The sequence below is a fragment of the Pleurodeles waltl genome, chromosome 9, assembly GCF_031143425.1.
Source record: "Pleurodeles waltl isolate 20211129_DDA chromosome 9, aPleWal1.hap1.20221129, whole genome shotgun sequence".
Classification (NCBI taxonomy): domain Eukaryota; kingdom Metazoa; phylum Chordata; class Amphibia; order Caudata; family Salamandridae; genus Pleurodeles; species Pleurodeles waltl.
Window position 1 is genome coordinate 1,092,355,520 of NC_090448.1, and position 13,316 is coordinate 1,092,368,835.

The window sequence follows — 13,316 nt, forward strand, 5'->3', positions numbered from 1 at the left end:
ATTCATTTTATAAACCATTTTCTCAAACTGTGCTACTTCAAACACTTGTTTCCACAAATAATTAAGTGTCAGGACTGTATCTGTTTTTCAGACATGGAAATGATTAATTTTGGCTAAACTAAGAGCTGTATAAAGCCAATTAAAAGTATGAGTGGAAATGGATGTCACACCTGACATGTCATGTAATAATGATAGACGAGGTGTGAAGGAGAGTTGAACAGGTGAATATTTCCTCAGATAGCTTTTGACTTGTGACCAGAAAGATCACATTTTTTAAAAGTCTTGTAATATACGTACGATATTGCAGTCAAACTCTTGGCATCTCCAGCATTGGGAATTTGGAGTGAGTTCAACTGCATAAAGTTTAGCAGTAGTTCAGTGCTAGCTGTGTAAAATGTTAAAATACTTAAATCTGAGACGTGAATCTCTAAGACCTTTATTATAATTATCCAATAGTTTGACACAATCTTTACCTGAGATAGTCATATTCAAGAAGGAAGATCATCAAGATCTCAAATTATTGGATGTTTCAATAGAAAAGGAATATTCAGTTAGAATAGTGTGTGTATATATATATATATATATATATATATATATATATATATATATATATATATACCTTAAGTTATGCCTTTAAAATTCTTCGAAGTAGGGATGTATTGTGCTATTGTTGAGCGAAAAACCTTTTCCTGCGATTCGGACAATTCAAAATTTTGAGCAGAATTTTATTGAGTATAATTATTAACTTGTAACGATGGAAGATTAAACTCCTCTTGCAAAGTCGCAAAATATTTTAAAGAGTTTTGTTGAGGAAATATATCTGAAACTGTATTTATTTTATGTTTAGACCAGATATGCCAATTAAGTTCTTTTCCTATAAAGTTAATATCAGCTTTATTCCATAATGGAGCCTGAAAATGTAAATAAAACATGAGATTTTTTAGTGCTTTGTGTTTTTTGCCAAGCCATCTGAGAGGAATAAATAATGGTATTTAAGGATTTAATAAAACAAGGACTTTTAGTATAATAGATAGCAAGTGGAGAAGTGCTTTTAAGTAAAGAATGTTCAAGTTTAATCCAAAGCAGAATGTTCTGGTTTGTTGAGAGCATATAAATAGAATAAGCGAATTGTTGTGCTGTCTAGTAATATTCCAAATGGGGAAGGCGTAAACCACCTTTCATTAAAGAAGAATGTGATTTTGAACCACTGAAACGGGGTTCGTTACTGCCCCAAACAAAATGAGAGATAGTAGAAAACACTGTTTTGAAAAGGTTTTGTGGTGGAAGTAGTGAAATCATTCCAAGAATATACATACATTTAGGAATTGTATTCATTTTAATAATTTGTATTCTACCACAAAGTGAGAAATTTAAAAGGGAGCACTGTTGAAAATCCCTTTAACATGGACAATAATAGGATTTAAATTCTCCACATCATATTTTCTAGACCAGAATTGAGAAATATTCCAAGATATTTTAGTTTAGAGTGTGTCCATTTAAAAGGGAGGTCACCGATAGCAGCAATAGAATTAGTACTAGTCACTGGTAGAGCTTCACATTTAGACCAGTTAATGTTATAATCTGAGAAGAATGAGAACTTATTCAGAATTGGAATTAAAGAAATAGCTGATGAATTTGGGTCTAAAAGGGTCAAAAGGATATAATCTGTGTAATAAAAGACTTTAATTTCCCTAGCAGGAGACGGAATACCTTTTATATTTGTATTTTGTTGTATAGCAATCGCTAATGGTTCAAGGGCTAGAAGGAATAACAGTGGAGATAACCGGCAACCTTGTCTTGTGCCACAATAAATATTGAAATACAGAGAAGTAAAACCATTACAAGCAATAGCAGTAGTAGGTGAATGATACATGCCTTTAGTTAGAGTGATGAAGTCTTTTCCAAAACCCACCGTCTCCATGGTTTGAAACTGGTATTCCCATTTCACCCTATCAAAAGCTTTTTCTGCACCCAGGGAAAGAAGGATATTCTCCTACATAATTGCCATACTAAATTTAAAATAGTATGAAGATGATTAGTAGAAGAGTGTCCCAGAAGAAAACTAACCTGAGAAAGGTGGGTGAGAGAAGTGATAACCTATATGTGGCGGATGGCTGAAATTTTTGCCAACATTTTGACATCAGAATTTATCAATGTAATTGGTCTATGACTGGAACATCCTATGGAATCTTCACCAGATTTAGGAATTACATAATACGGGCACAAAAATAGTCGGAAGATAAATGCCGCCGTTGTAGGGCTTCATTAAAAGAGATTTCAGAACTGAGACTGTGTGTGTTTTAGTAAACTTATAGAATTGAATAGGGAATCCATCTGCCCTGGGAGCCTTACCAGTTGTTGAACACTCAATAGCCTTAATTATCTTGTCTGCTGTAATTTCCCCTTCTAAATTTTCTCTTTGTTCTTGTGATAATTTAGGAAGATTGAATCTTGCAAAAAATTTGTCTTCTTCTTTATGATCTAAGCAGTTTAAAGAAGTATAAAGTTATTCATAGTAATTTTGAAATTGTGACAAGGTTTCAAAAGGGTAAGTAAATACTTCTCCTTTAGAATTTTTAATAGTGGTTATTATTCTAGAGGATTCTTGTTGGCATAGCTTTTAGGCAAAAGTCTCCCAGCTTTTTCCCCTCATTCATAATGACGTTGACGAATAAGGAATAAACATTTCTCAGCATGTGATGTATATAAATTATTGAGTTTATATTTTGCAGAAAGTTATTTTCTCAATGTTTCTGGAGATTCTTTTGGGAATATTCTGTGGGAATATAAATTTCTCTCTCAAGATTTAGGGTCTGACTTAGAGTTTGGCGGATGGGTTACTCCGTGACAAATGATACTGATGCCCTGTCTGCCATATTACAATCTCCACAGGCTATAATAGGATCATAATACAGCAGATGGGATATCCATCATGTTTATGACAGAGTAACTCCCTCTTCCAAACTCTAAACCTTAGTCTAACGTAACTGTTTTTTTTAGTATTGCTGAACCTTTCATTATCAAACCTCTTATGAAAGTTTACCCCATAATATTTGCTTTTGTTGATATTTATAACAGTGAAGGAGAAATTAAAAATAATCAATTCTTGTCTGGATTGAATGTGGGCAAGGGGTGAATGTGTAATCCCTTTCATATGGGTGTAGTAATCTCCATGGTTCTTGCATAGTCTCTGATAAAATCATGTAGAATACATTTATCACTAGTATGATGAGTATGAGTTTCCCTGATCTAGGTTTATTTTGACCAAGATAAGTAAGTATTTTTTCCTGTTAATAAAATGCGTAAGACCATGAACATTCAAACATACAATCTTTAGTGATTTTACATGAGAGCATTGCATGAAGTTAGTAAAGTGCAGCCATGTAAAGAGGAAAAAATGGGAGAAACAGAAGAGAAACTTATAGTAAAATATAAAAGAAAAAAAAAGTAATTGAAGAGAAAGAAGTAAAGGATAATAGAACCTGGAAACAAGATATAACAAATAATACATCTTAGTTTATATAGGGCAATAGAGAATGTATATGTAGAAAACAAATTCTGATAGTCTAATGTAATCTGATTAGAAAGGAAAAGATAAATGTTTCAGAAGGATGATAGCTAAATAAATACATGTGCTACATATATGTGAGTGTATATTTTATATATATCCCTTCTGCTGTGATCTTCTAGATGGATATATTTTTGCTGTACCAAATATCTTGACCAGTATCAGGCATTTTATCAAGGCGGGATTCAACTTCTGTGAGGCGACCATCCATTGTCAGCATTCGAGATTGAAATTGGTTTACTTCCCCTCTTAAATCTCGTACTTCCAGAGTATTTGCAGATACTGCTGTATTTACAGATGAAATCAATTTTTTAATGTCAAGTAATTCTTTTAGTAAAGTGTTCATTGCTGTTGTAGGAATATCTGGGGAACTTGCTATTGTGTTCGAAGAATTAATATTAGTAGGCTTTGACTATATGATAATGATCTAATATGTCTGAATTTTGACATGTAAACAGCAGTAAACAAGGGAAGTAAAGAAACCTTGAAATATTTATTTTATCAATTTCTATAACAAAGGAGATGATAGCCCAAATTAGACAATCAATAGAACTAAACCTTATTCTATTATTGATATTCATGAAATGTTCTCAGGAACCTCATTTTCAGAAGCTCAAGGTTGATGAGGTCTTAAATACTGGTAGTACACTAGACAATACTTGGATAAGTCACAGAGGAGAAGCACAAATTGACCCACATAAAATGCCCAAAGTGATGTAATAATAATAGTTCATAACATACATCATAGGCATATATATATGAACCTTCTTTTTCTCTTCTCCTTCCCTTAACTTTATGTCTGCATCCTCTTTTATGGTGGATCTCGCAATGGTCAGTCCAGTGCAAAAATATTAAGTAGATCATATAGTCATATTAATACATTGTAAGCAGTAAAGAGAACTTACTATTGTGTCTTCTCCCTTGTAATTGTAATAAGTGGCCACCATATTCTAGGGCTTACTAGCTCGTGTAAATCCTACACGGTTAAAGATCACATTAAGTATAGCCATGATTAAGTAAATCGTTTGTTACAAAAGTTCTGTTAATATTGTTAAAAAAATCTCGATTCTGTGTAATACAAGCTATGTGGGGAAAAACCAAATAGTCAACAGTCTCACCTGAAATGGTAAAGGTCTAGCATTATGCCACCATATTCTGTTTCACAAAGCAGCGCTCACTTCTAGGAGTTGAAATATGCAATGAACAAAGCAGCCAAGGAAGGAGCACTGACCACAGGGGGGTGCTGTGTTTAGCAATAATGTATGATTTAAAAACACCTGCTGCAGAGTTCCTTGTGCATTCAGCCTTCAGACAGCCATAAAAATGTCAAAATAACTTGTGATTAATATTCCTGCTAGAAAGATAGATTGGAGTTTTGTCAATTGGCAGTTTTGACACGCTATAAAGTAGCGCAGAGGGTTAATATGCTTGCTGTAAAGAACAGATCTGTAATTTATGTGGATAGCTACGTGGATTATTAAAGCCAGCCTTTTCCAGCACTTTAAAACAAATAAAATATATGTAAGAGAGGGGCTATGGAGAGATGAGGGGCACTTTTGCTGGGTGGAAGTGAGGGAATCTGAGGAGGAGGTCATGGGGCTTGGCAAAAAAGATTGTTGCACCGGGCGACACCAGCGCTAAGGCTGGACCTGCCTCTAATCTCCTACACCTATGCTTCTTTCCTTCCTGCTTCTATATTGCTTCTCACAACCCTGTTTCATCTTCCGCCACTATCACACAACCCTACTCCTACCCTCCCTATCGCAGTCCTAATTCCCTTTCCTTTACTTTCTTACATATATGTATGTTTGCAAGTGGTATTTGTGTAGTGCAAACCCACATAAAAGGCAGCAGAGCACTGGGCATGGTCAAAGCCAAATATGTAGTCAATGAGCTATTGGAGGGGATGCTGAGGTTGAGAGTGCGGGTAGAGTGCTACTTTGTTGTTGTGAAAAAGTGGGTTGTCAGTTGGGGGTGTATGGTAGTCCACCACAAGTAACAATGCACTAATCTTGGTCCAGTAAAGGTTTCAGTAAATTAAATCTGAGCTCAACCCTTAGTAGCTACGGCACAGAGCATACAGACGAAAATGTGTAAAGCATTTATGAGTACCAAAACAGCTAAACAAAAGTTGAAAACATAACATGATAAAAATTCCACTCCAATTTATAAAAATAGAGGATATCTTATTGAACAAAATTGACACCAAAACAACAAAAATCCAGTAAGGGGAATCAGATGTATACATTTGAATAGTTTTAAATAAAACTAGCTAACAATACTCTAAGCGTGATCTGCAGGCAACTGTTCGTGCTAGACTGAAACAAGGGTATGGTTTGAGGCTCACTACGATAGTGTGCAGAGCTAATGCATGTACTACATTGGTACCAGTCAAAGAGTTACCTTTGGACTTAAAATTCTTCTGAGAAGGTAGAGTCTTCACAGGGCAAGACAACATGCTGGTTCCGAAGAAGGGTGGGCAGCAATGGACTGGCTATTTGATGAAGCTGTTGACAAAGGCAGGAAAAGCTCTGAGTGAGAAAAGTCTGGATTTCGCGCCAAGAAGTAATCCACGTTGATCTGCTGCCACTCACGTTGAGCCCAGTGAAATTTTGTGACTTCGGACTTAAATGCTTTTTAGGAAGCCAAAGTCCTCCAACAAGACAATGCTGCAGGGTGTAGCAGAGGAGGATTTGATGTCATCGGATGCCACTCGGTATTGGGCCTGCTGAAATGGATGTGCTGCTACGGAGAAGAACGTAGCGGGAGCTACGTTGAAGTCAGGCTCACTGCCGATGGACCCTCAGCAGATCAGGTGGGCAGGTTGGTCCTAGTCTTCATTCGCTTCTGTAGGCAAACAATACTGAAAACGTTTTTAAGTCGCTGCTTTTAGGGTTAGGCAAGAGGAGTACACTCCGACACCAGCCAAGAGTTCCAAGACCTCAGGACCACCACTTGGTGGGGTCAAGACTCACTCCAGCAGAAGCCAACAGCAGGGTCCAGCAGAGGTCCAGTAAAAACTGGTCAGCTGGGCTCTTCCAGGAAAGTGGGCTTCTAGCAGATGTTGTGTCCCTACACTTTAACAGGACATTAGCCATCTGACCCTTGAAGTCCACTTCTTTGTCCTGGGTACAAGTGGGATCTGGCCAAACCCTTAGGGTTCTTGTCACAGATCTCAAAGTGTAGTTCTTCTGTCATCCACAGGTCCAGTAACGATCTGAAAAATATACCCAGGGTGCCACATATATGGCTAGTTTAAGCTTGTGGGAGGAGGTGACAACTGGCCCCTCCCTAAAAAATTGGGACAACGTCCCCAGAGGTAACCATTACCACTTTTGCAGCAGTTCCTGTTTGCCTGGCAGCAACCTATTCCACACTGCACTTCACTAAATAAAACGAACATGCAAGAACATTTTCTCCCCTTTGCAGAGCTCTCTCAGCTCACCCAGAGGTGTGGCTATGAAAATGGGCAAACCATCCTCAAGTCTCCCTAAACCAGTTCTACAGCAGCTCCAACTCCATCTGGGTTTGGAGGTAGCCTGACTCTGAAGACAAAAAGAATTCAGGCCTAGGGTCAAAAGGAATTACAGGCCCACTAAATCTTCCAGTGACAGGGTAGGCATCCTTTGAAGATAGGCCATTGGCTGAGCACAGTCCCCAGGCTATCCTGTCAAAGGAAGGTCAAATCTCCTCACACCCAAGACCCATTGTCCTTGTCCTGGGATCACTTCAAACCTCCTACATGGGAGTCTTCAACAGAAAGGCCTCTAGAGCAGAGGTCTTCAAACTGGGGGTGGGCCCCCTTAGGGGGGCCTCAAGTGATCCCAGGGGGGGGTGCCAGGCTCTGGCCAAAAGAAACATTTTACAGATAACAGGGCTTTGTTTGAAGCAGAAGCATGTTATTGCATTGTTAAAAAGGTAACCGTACGTAACTGCAATGTTTAAATAGGTCTAGACATATTTAAACATTCCAATCTTTATAAAATAATTGCATAGAATTCTGAGGGGGGCCCTAAGGATTTTTATTTTTCAACTGGGGGGGCGCAGCATTAAAAAGTTTGGAGACCACTACTCTAGAGGCTCTAGGTAGAAGAAAGATAACATTCTAATTGTACCTTTTCTGTAATAGTTCAACAAAATTCAAATTTACCGTCAACTATTAAAATTAGTCCTTGAAGTGCTTTCCTAGCTGTTATCAAACCAAAACTAGATTTAATACTTGGAATAAAGTACCCCAGTGCTTTCCTGGCACAACCAGCCTTGGTACAGTGAAAATAGGTTCTAGGGCATTTTCACTGTAGGACATGTGTATCATTATATTTCTGCATGTTCTCCTTTTAAATACTATACACTCAGGCCTTAGGTTTAGTAAAGCCTACTTTAGGGGTGACATAATAAATATTTAAAAAGAAGGGTTTAAGCCTGTCAAAAGGGTTATTTAGACATGTTGAAATGGCAGTTTGAAAAGTGTAAAGCCAGGCTGCATGGAGAGGTCTAAAGCCAGGTTTTATCCTGTCTGTAGTGGTGGCACAATAAGTGCTACAGTTCACTAGTGACATTGAACTTATTTGCCCTAGGTAGACTTGGTACCACATACTATGGACTTATAGGTTATCTAAATATGCCAGTCAGAAATTATAGCCAATTCAACATTTTTTTAGGGGTCAGAGCACCTGCACTGTGGTTTGGTTAGCAGAGTCAAAAAAACTGCTGCAGCGGTCCAAAAAAGGGGGAAATTATGCAAAAAGACAATAGGCATTTTCTTACTGTTGTTGTGTAGTGTAATTTAAATGGGGTGTCTTCATGGTTGGGATGGCTGTAATATCTAGAGGGATATTGTTCCAGGACCTGGATGCATAAATAAAGAAGGTCTGGTGTCTTTTTTTTTTTTGTTTTTTTGTACTTCTTTGTTTCCAGTCTAACAGTGTCTTGGATGCAGGTGTGTCAATGACCACCACAAATGGTGAGCTTGTCACCATATAGATAGATTGCCCTTTGTTAGGGCATTGTAGATGATGCATCCGGTTTCAAAAATAGCGCAGCTTACAAGGGGTCACAGTGTAGTTCCATCAGGATGAGAGTGTTATTGTCTTATTTCTTCAGTTCTTGAATTAGGCATCCTACAACATGTAGGGTCAATGTAGAGTTGGGGTGGCCGTAGAGCAGGGTGTTGCTGCCAGACAGTTGCAAACTACTAGGGCCTGAACAGGAGGTAGGAAGTTGTTATTTGATAGGAATGTTTTTTCTTTCATCAGAAGAGATACCTTTGACTCAGCCTTTTGGTTTTGTTGGTGATGTGTTCTTTGACTCCTTGATGGTGAGGTCAGCATCAAGGGTGAATCCACGTGATTTGGACTTGGGTGAAAGTTGGGGTTTGAATCAGACCAGATTTGTGTCATTAAGATATGTTTGGCACAATGGCATGAAGCTGTTGCTCATGTCATTGATTTAGTTCTTCTTTTTTGTGTTGAATACTACATATTCTGCAGTGCCTATTTTAAGCCGGTGGTTTCCAGTGCGTGGCACCGACACATATTTGTGAGGGCCGGCATTTATTTTTGAGGGCCGAGACTTATTTTTCTGCCTCAAGCATTTACTGTGAGCAAAAGACACATGGGAAAGACGGAGGTAGAGAAAAACGAAAAAGCTTCTCATAGGGGAAAAGCAGAAAGCTGCAAGAGTGAGTAGAAGGGGCAGGGAATTGCTGTAAATGGATTAAAGAGGCCCAAAATGGCTTCAGGATTACGCTGCCTCAGTATTCCATGCTCGCACATTTAATTGCAGCAGCTGCGTGTTTTAGAGGAGAGCTTTCGGCACCAGCACATTTTTATTTACAAATTAATCACTGGTATTCTGTCTTGATGGGGTTGAACTTCATGTAGTTGCTGAACGTCTAGATACCTGGATGCAGTACAGTGTTTGAGATGTTAGATGTCTGGAGTGGAGGATACTTTAAAGTAGATTTGTGTGTCGTCTGCGTACTAGCAAGTGTTGAGCCTACATTCAATGAGTAGAGTCCCAAGTGCACCATTTAGGGACAGGAGATATGATAGAACCGTGTAGGACAGTGCAGGTGATTGGGAATTTCTGGGACCTGGAGCTGCCCATGTGAGAAGTTTCCATTGACTGTATTTAGTGGGCATGATCTGTGATGTGTAATTGAGCTTTTCTGTACTGCAGATTGATCTAAAGCCAGACTGGTAGTTTTATTGGAGATGGAGGACATTGCTATGATCGTGGAGTTGTAAGTAGACTGCTTTTTTGATGATTGTGCTAATGAGCGGAAGCTGAGTGACGGACAGTAGTTGGAAAAGCCATCAGTGTCTAGTGTGGGTTTCTTCAGGAGTGGGAGTATCTGGCTTGCCTTGAGAGGTTCTTGGAATGTGCCCTGGGGGAGGGAAATGTTGATAATGGAGAGTTGGGAACAGTCAGCTTCCCTGGATAGGACTTTGATGAAAGACAACAGTAAAGCGATCATCTTCATGAGGGTGGCTTTGAGGGGCTTGAAGATCATGGTGAGATCTTCAAAAGTTGTTGAATGAATCACAGAGTAGAGAGTGTAAGAGTAGAAGCATACTTGGTGCTATCTATGTGCTGTTGAATCTTGGTTATTTTTTTACTGAATACGGGACTGAAGGCATTGTACTGGTATGTAGAATGTTAGATTGGACGATCTGGAACGGGGATGGTACACTTCTTTATTGTGTTGAAAAGCGTTTTGCTTTTATTAGTGTCTCTGTTGATAGTGTTGGTATAGTACTTGGATACAGTTGATGTGATAAGATTTCTGATGTTGGCTCTTTTTAATGACAACCTGGAGGATCTAGCAGGGGAACGATGCAGTGCCTGATTGTCTTGAAGGGCATCCTGCTTCTACTAGTAGCTTCATTGTTGGTGTTGAGATTGTAATTGGTTGTGACTGATGTGATGAGTTGTCTGGTGTTTGCACCTTTTTAATGTCCATTTGATGTCTCTTAACCTACTTAATACTTATCTCACGGTTTTGTGCAATATCTTTTCCATAACCCTGGATGTTGTCCTGAAAGCACAGAACATTGAAAGGCCTTCGAAAGCATCCTGTACAAGTTGCTGAATACCTGCTGCAGAAGAGGCAAGCCTTAATGGCACTCTGCAAAACCTGTCAGTGTTGGTCCACCTATATATAAAGATTAAGGTACCTCAAGTTGACACATATGCACATACCTACTCCACCAACTTTAGTAGCTAACACTAAGGGAAATCACTAAGGATACTCTGTACTTTTAATAAATCTTGTTCCAAAGGCTTAACCAGTTCTGCTTTTACTGGCATTTTTAAGGGGGTTGGTCATTGGGTGCACTTTGTGTTCCAAGTGGGTAGCTCCATCCTTCATTGTCAGTTTGTGTTTGAAATTCTTGAAGAAAACGAATTTCTCTTTACATTTTGCCCAGTTCTGTCCATTAGAAAGGACAGGGTTAGTCTGGTGTATCAAACTTGATAACCAGTTCCTTCTAGTCTCTCCATCGCAATAATTAGAACCTTGTTTTGTGATGTATGCCTTGCTGACTTACGTTCAAAGAAATCCACATTCTTACCACTCCTTCTAAAGGAGTGGAGTCATTGTTATACCTTCTTGGTCTCACACTGGTTCTTCTGCAGCATAATAACCTTCCTGGAATTTCAGTTTAAACACCCCATGTCAATGAGAGTATAGGGCACCGGTACTCAGTTGATGGTTCGCGGCTCGCAATTTTTCCTCTGAGACCCCCCATGAACCAAGACTAGCAGAAGGGAAAGGTGCTACATTTCAATTTTTGTGTTAATTCTGCTAGCCAGGCAATGTTGTTTTGGGATTCTGGTTTTTTTTCAGTAGTCAGTTGAGCTTGTTGTACAAGCAAGGTTTAGTTCTGCTTTCCATGCTCACTCACATATGGGACGATTGCCTTCAGACCCGGTTGATCAAGACCTGTGAATCCTGACACACAGTTTGGTTAGTCTTCAGTGTGTATGAGGAGAGGAGGGGGTTGTTAGAGTTCATTAGCGGGCAGGAGTGTTTCTATTTGAAATTCTTCATTCACAACGCAAGTCTGTGCATAATTGAATTAAAGCAAGCCTTATTATGCCATTTGTCAGGCATTCTGTGCTAGTCAAGAAGTGTGATTTCTCCTCAGACAAGGGTTCAGAACATTTCCCACCATAGTACCTTGGACCTCAAGGGATATGCCTTAGGCTGATTTAGATAATCATGTATGCAGTCACAGAACATAGAGTTGTAGTCAGCACTTAATGGGATATACATTTCTTCATGTACCCTGCTATTTTCCTCAAGAAAATTCCTGAATTGGCAGTGCCAGATCAAACCCTGTGGAAGCCCCTAGGCAATAAAAATTTAGTGCCCCCCCTCCCAAATGATCCCCCAATACGTTCTTAATTTTACCAACCAAAAATTTTAATAAAACAATTTTATTACATAAAATTAAACATTACACATACGTAGTTTGCACCAAATAGTTTTACAAACTGACAGCTGACAGAAGATGAGCTTTTAAGAGAAAAACTGTTATATGAATCTGATGTCTATGGTTTATGTACTTTAAGTTGTTAATGGATAGGTTACATTAATACAGTATTTTCTCTATAGAGTCTTTAATGTAAGGTTTTTGTTTCTTTGAGTTGATTCATTTTTTTATCTTTTGGAAACATTTTTAGAAATCTTGATTGTTATTTTCTTTAAAGATCAAACCAATAATATTTAGATCCGCTGTGGCAGGGCCCCTAAAAGGAGTGGGGCCTATAGGCCGGTGCCTACTTTGCCTATTTGGTAATCTGGCACTGTGAATTAGTATCAGAACTCACCTGAAGTCTGACTTTAATCCCATAGCCAAACAAAGGGGCAACCCAGTGAAGAAGTGGGCTGGTGGGCTTAATTAGGCAGTGACATGGTCAATTTAGTGGGAACTGGGTTCGATGGTGCCCATGGGAATCACTGAGCTTGGGAGGCCGAAGACAACATGACAGGTATAAAAGGCATCATTCCTTACAAAACAAGATGGCCTCTACTACTACTTGTCAAACAACCATTCAAAGATGTTGCCCCCTATGGTTTTACTTCCCCTCTGGGCTGAGAATGTCAGTGTAGCTTAAAAGGCGGCCAGACTTGTTTTTGGCATAGAAAGTGAGAGAGTTGGTGTGTTTTTCACTATGGCTCTTAGTTTGCTGTTTGATTTCCCTTTTTTCGTACCTCTGTTGTTTTTGCTTTTCTCTGGGGTTCATTCTCTTGTTTGGATTCTCCACTAAGCCATTGATGTGTCTTGACACCTCCTTTGAAACACTGACCAAACCTCTACCTGCAGTCCATATCTTCTGTCATGCACCTCTTAGAGTTCTGCTCTCCCTCACTACCAGGACTGTGGACTATGTCTTCCACATAAACTGACCAGAGAAAGGAAAGATTAACTGTTAAAACTATCTAGAACTATCCCAAATCTCTATTGTGAGTGGATGTCCTGATAGGATTGAAAACATAAGTGAATGATATACAAGGGATAATAATTGTCCTATAATCCCATATTTCCGCCAATATATTTCAGTTTTCTTTGAAAAATCCAATGGGTAAGTGGCCTTCGTCAGGACGCAAAGTCTCTGGTTCCAAGTTAACACCCTACCCTAAAGGCTCACCATATTCTATATGCTGTCCTATGCGGGATAATCAATCGCTTGGTAGTGTCAAAAATCCAGGTGTAAACACCCTATGCAAAGTATCTACTAG

The 13,316-nt window shown here is 38.9% G+C and overlaps 1 protein-coding gene across 1 annotated transcript in view; it reads left to right on the forward strand.

Moving 5' to 3' along the window:
• The window catches only part of CAPN3 (calpain 3), a 333,505-nt gene that overhangs the window by 115,483 nt on the left and 204,706 nt on the right, over positions 1 to 13,316 (forward strand). The gene's annotated exons all lie outside the window — the stretch shown is intronic.